This window comes from Arachis ipaensis, chromosome B9, assembly GCF_059453495.1.
Source record: "Arachis ipaensis isolate K30076 ecotype BB chromosome B9, ASM5945349v1, whole genome shotgun sequence".
NCBI classification, from domain to species: Eukaryota; Viridiplantae; Streptophyta; class Magnoliopsida; order Fabales; family Fabaceae; genus Arachis; species Arachis ipaensis.
Genome location: NC_142444.1, coordinates 147080685 through 147086255, shown reverse-complemented (window position 1 = coordinate 147086255; position 5571 = coordinate 147080685). Strand labels below are relative to the sequence as shown.

The 5571-nt window shown below is 40.2% G+C and overlaps 1 non-coding gene across 1 annotated transcript; it reads left to right on the top strand.

The window, feature by feature from the left end:
- Nucleotides 1-4814: 4814 nt before the first annotated feature.
- LOC148546714 (small nucleolar RNA R71) lies at nucleotides 4815-4922 on the top strand. The gene has a single exon (XR_015901094.1). It is a non-coding gene; the product is annotated as a small nucleolar RNA R71 (small nucleolar RNA).
- The last annotated feature ends 649 nt before the right edge of the window (nucleotides 4923-5571 follow it).

The window sequence follows — 5571 nt, the reverse complement described above, 5'->3', positions numbered from 1 at the left end:
AGAACGGAAGTGGTTGTCAGGCACGCGTTCATAAGTTGAGAATGATGATGACTGTCACGATCATCACATCCATTATATTAAAGTGCGAATGAATATCTTAGAAGCGGAATAAGTTGAATTGAATAGAAAAACAGTAGTACTTTACATTAATCTTTGAGGAACAGCAGAGCTCCACACCTTAATGTATGGTGTGTAGAAACTCTACCGTAGAAAATACATAAGTGATGAAGGTTCAGGCATGGCCGAATGGCCAGCCCCCATGATCTAAGAACTAAACGTCCAGAGATGCAAATACAATAGTAAAAAGTCCTATTTATACTAAACTAGTTACTAGGGTTTGCAGAGATAAGTAAATGATGCAGAAATCCACTTTCGGGGCCCACTTGGTGTGTGCTTGGGCTGAGCATTGAGCTTTACACATGTAGAGGTCTTTCTTGGAGTTGAACGCCAGTTTGTAACCTGTTTCTGGCGTTTAACTCCATTTTGCAACCTGTTTCTGGCGTTTGACTCTAGAATGCAGCATGGAACTGGCGTTCAACGCCAGTTTACATCATCTAAACTTGGGCAAAGTATAGACTATTATATATTTCTAGAAAGCCCTGGATGTCTACTTTCCAACGCAATTGAGAGCGCGTCATTTGGAGTTCTGTAGCTCCATAAAATCCACTTTGAGTTCAGGGAGGTCAGAATCCAACAGCATCTGCAGTCCTTCTTCAACCTCTGAATCTGATTTTTGCTCAAGTCCCTCAATTTCAGCCAGAAATTACTTGAAATCACAAAAAAACACACAAACTCATAGTAAAGTCCAGAAATGTGAATTTTAATTAAAAACTAATAAAAATATACTAAAAAACTAACTAAATCATACTGAAAACTATGTAAAAACAATGCCAAAAAGCGTATAAATTATCCGCTCATCACAACACCAAACTTAAATTGTTGCTTGTCCCCAAGCAACTGAAAATCAAATAGGATAAAAAGAAGAGAATATACTATAGATTCCAAAATATCAATGAAACTTAGCTCCAATCAGATGAGCGGGACTTGTAGCTTTTTGTCTCTTGAATAGTTTTGGCATCTCACTTTATCCATTGAGGTTCAGAATGATTGGCATCTATAGGAACTCAGAGTTCAGATAGTGTTATTGATTCTCCTAGTTCAGTATGTTGATTCTTGAACACAGCTACTTTATGAGTCTTGGCCGTGGCCCTAAGCACTTTGTTTTCCAGTATTACCACCGGATACATAAATGCCACAGACACATAACTGGGTGAACCTTTTCAGATTATGACTCAGCTTTGCTAGAGTCCCCAATTAGAGGTGTCCAGGGTTCTTAAGCACACTCTGTTTTTGCTTTGGACCTTGACTTTAACCGCTCAGTCTCAAGTTTTCACTTGACACCTTCACGCCACAAGCACATGGTTAGGGACAGCTTGGTTTAGCCGCTTAGACCAGGATTTTATTCCTTTAGGCCCTCCTATCCACTGATGCTCAAAGCCTTGGATCCTTTTTATTACCCTTGCCTTTTGGTTTTAAGGGCTACTGGCTTTTTGCTCTTGCCCTTTGGTTTTAAGAGCTTTTGGCTTTTTCTGCTTGCTTTTTTTTTTTAGATATTTTCTTCTATTTTTTTCGCTATTTTTTTTTCTTTTATTTTTTTCTGCAAGCTTTTGTATTCACTGCTTTTTCTTGCTTCAAGAATCATTTTTATGATTTTTCAGATTATTAAATAACATGTCTCCTGTTCATCATTCTTCAAGAGCCAACATATTTAACATTCATAAACATCAACTTCAAAAGACATATGCACTGTTCAATCATTCATTCAGAAAACAAAAAGTATTGTCACCACATCAAAATAATTAAACTAGTTTCAAGGATGAATTTGAAACCATGTACTTCTTGTTCTTTTGTAATTAAAACATTTTTCATTCAAAAGAGGTGATGGATTCATATTCATAACTTTAAGGCATAGACACTTAGACACTAGTGATCATATAGTAAAGACACAAACATAATTAAAACATAAAGCTCAAAAATTGAAAAACAGGAAAATAAATAAACAAGGAGATTTAAGGAATGAGTCCACCTTAGTGAGGGTGGCGTCTTCCTCTTCTTGAAGAACCAATGGTGCTTTTGAGCTCCTCTATGTCTCTTCCTTGTCTTTGTTCCTCCCTCATAGCTATTTGATCTTCTCTAATTTCATGGAGAATGATGGAATGCTCTTGGTGCTCCATCTTTAGTTGTTCCATGTTGGAACTTAACTCTCCTAGGGAGGTGTTGATTTGCTTCCAATAGTTTTGTGGAGGGAAGTGCATCCCTTGAGGCATTAGTGGTTATGGAAAAACAAAAAAATCAATGCTTTTTCCACACCAAACTTAAAATGTTTGCTCGTCCTCGAGCAAAAGAAGGAACAAGTGAGTAGAAGAAGAAGAAAGTGGAGGAGATGGAGGTGTGGTGGAGGTTAATTGAGGAAGAATGTTGTGGGAAGGTGTGAAGAGGAGAGAAGAGGTAGGTGGGGATCCTGTGGGGTCCACAGATCCTGAGGTGTTTGAGGATTTCTCATCCCTACACCTTTTAGACGTGTAAAACACCCTATATATGCAATCCTGGCGTTTAACGCCAGACTGCAGCATGTTTCTGGCGTTAAACGCCACTTTCTTGCTTGTTTTGGGCATTCAACGCCAGTCTATAGCATGTTACTGGCGTTGAACGCCAGTATGGTGCATGTTTCTGGCGTTAAACGCCAGTCTGATGCTTGTTTCTGGCGTTTAACGCAAGCTTTCCTCTTGGTGCAATCCTAGCATTTAAACGCCAGACTGCTGCTTGTTTCTGGCATTTAACGCTAGTTTCATGCTCTGTTCTGGCGTTAAACGCCAGCCAGATGCTCCTTACTGGCGTTTAAATGCCAGTAAGCCCTTCCTCCAGGGTGTTCTGTTTTCAATGCTATTTTTCATTCTGTTTTCAATTTTTCAGTAGTTTTTGTGACTCCACATGATCATCAACCTAATAAAACATGAAATAACAAAGAGAAAATAAAATAAAAGTGGTTAAATAACATTGGTTTGCCTCCCAACAAGCGCTTCTTTAATGTCAATAGCTTGACAGTGAGCTCTCATGGAGCCTCACAGATAATCAGAGCAAGGTTGGGACCTCCCAACACCAAACTTAAAGTTTGGTTGTGGGGGTTCAACACCAAACTTAGAGTTTGGTTGTGGCCTCCCAACACCAAACTTAGAGTTTGACTGTGGGGGCTTTGGTTGACTCTGCAGTGAGAGAAGCTTTTCATGCTTCCTCTCCATGGTTACAGAAGGAGATCCTTGAGTTTTAAACACAAGGTTGTCCTCATTCAGTTGAAGGATTAATTCTCCTCTGTCCACATCAATCACAGCTCTTGCTGTGGCTAGGAAGGGTCTTCCAAGGATGATGGATTCATCCTCATCCTTCCCAGTGTCTAGGATTATGAAATCAGCAGGGATGTAAAGGCCTTCAACCTTTACTAGCACGTCCTCTACTTGTCCATAAGCCTGTTTTCTTGAGTTGTCTGCCATCTCTAACGAGATTCTGGCAGCTTGCACCTCAAAGATTCCCAGTTTCTCCATTACAGAGAGTGGCATGAGGTTTATCCCTGACCCAAGGTCACATAGAGCCTTCTCAAAGGTCATGATGCCTATGGTACAAGGTTTTAAGAACTTTCCAGGATCCTGTTTCTTCTGAGGCAATGTCAGTTGATCCAGATCACTCAGTTTATTGATGAGCGAGGGAGGTTCATCTTCCCAAGTCTCATTACCAAATAATTTGGCATTCAGCTTCATGATTGCACCAAGGTACTTGGCAACTTGCTCTTCAGTAACATCCTCATTCTCTTCAGAAGAAGAATACTCATCAGAGCTCATGAATGGCATAAGGAGGTTCAAAGGAATCTCTATGGTCTCTAAATGAGCCTCAGATTCCTTTGGTTCCTCAGAGGAAAACTCCTTATTGGTCACTAGACGTCCCAGGAGGTCTTCCTCACTAGTATTTACGTCCTCTCCCTCCCTTGTAGGTTCGACCATGATGGTGAAATCAATGGCTTTGTACTCTCTTTTTGGATTCTCTTCTGTATTGCTTGGGAGAGTACTAGGAGGAGTTTCAATGACCCTTTTACTCAGCTGGCCCACTTGTGCCTCCAGATTTCTAATGGAGGACCTTGTTTCATTCATGAAACTTAAAGTGGCCTTAGATAGATCAGAGACTATATTTGCTAAGTTAGATGGATTCTGCTCAGAATTCTCTGTCTGTTGCTGAGTGGATGATGGAAAAGGCTTGCTATTGCTAAACCTGTTTCTTCCACCATTATTAAAGCCTTGTTGAGGCTTTTGTTGATCCTTCCATGAGAAATTTGGATGATTTCTCCATGAGGGATTATAGGTGTTTCCATAGGGTTCCCCCATGTAATTCACCTCTGCTATTGCAGGGTTCTCAGGATCATAAGCTTCTTCTTCAGAAGATGCCTCTATAGTACTGTTGGATGATTCCTTCAATCTATTCAGACTCTGAGAGATCATATTGACTTGCTGAGTCAATATTTTATTCTGAGCCAATATGGCATTCAGAGTATCAATTTCAAGAACCCCTTTCCTTTGAGGCGTCCCATTACTTACAGGATTCCTTTCAGAAGTGTACATGAACTGGTTATTTGCAACCATGTCAATGAGTTCTTGAGCTTCTGCAGGCATTTTCTTTAGGTGAATGGATCCACCTGTAGAATGGTCCAGTGACATCTTTGATAGCTCAGACAGACCATCATAGAATATATCCAGGATGGTCCATTCTGAAAGCATGTCAGAAGGACACTTTTTGGTCAGTTCCTTGTATCTCTCCCAAGCTTCATAGAGGGATTCACCTTCCTTCTGTCTAAAGGTTTGGACATCCACTCTAAGCTTACTAAGCTTTTGAGGAGGAAAGAACTTGGCTAAGAAAGCCTTGACCAGCTTATCCCAAGAGTTCAGGCTATCTTTAGGTTGAGAGTCCAACCATACTCTAGCTCTGTCTCTTACAGCAAACGGGAAAAGCATAAGCCTGTAGACCTCGGGATCAACCCCATTGGTCTTAACAGTATCACAGATCTGCAAGAATTCAGTTAAGAACTGAAAGGGATCTTCGGATAGAAGTCCATAAAACTTGCAATTCTGTTGCATCAGAGAAACTAGTTGAGGTTTCAGCTCAAAATTGTTTGCTCCAATGGCAGGGATTGAGATGCTTCTTCCGTGTAAATTGGAATTAGGTGCAGTAAAGTCACCAAGTATCTTCCTTGCATTGTTATTATTTTCGGCCATGTCTCCTTCTTTTTCAAAAATTTCTGTCAGATTTTCTCCAGAGAGTTGTGCTTTAGCTTCCCTTGGCTTCCTCTTCAGAGTCCTTTTAGGTTCAGGATCAGCTTCAACAAGAATGTTCTTATCCTTGTTCCTGCTCATATGAAAAAGAAGAAAACAGAAAAGAAAATATGGAATCCTCTATGTCACAGTATAGAGATTCCTTTATGTGAGTAGAAGAAGAAAAGAATAGAAGAAGAGAAATTCGAACACCAAGGGG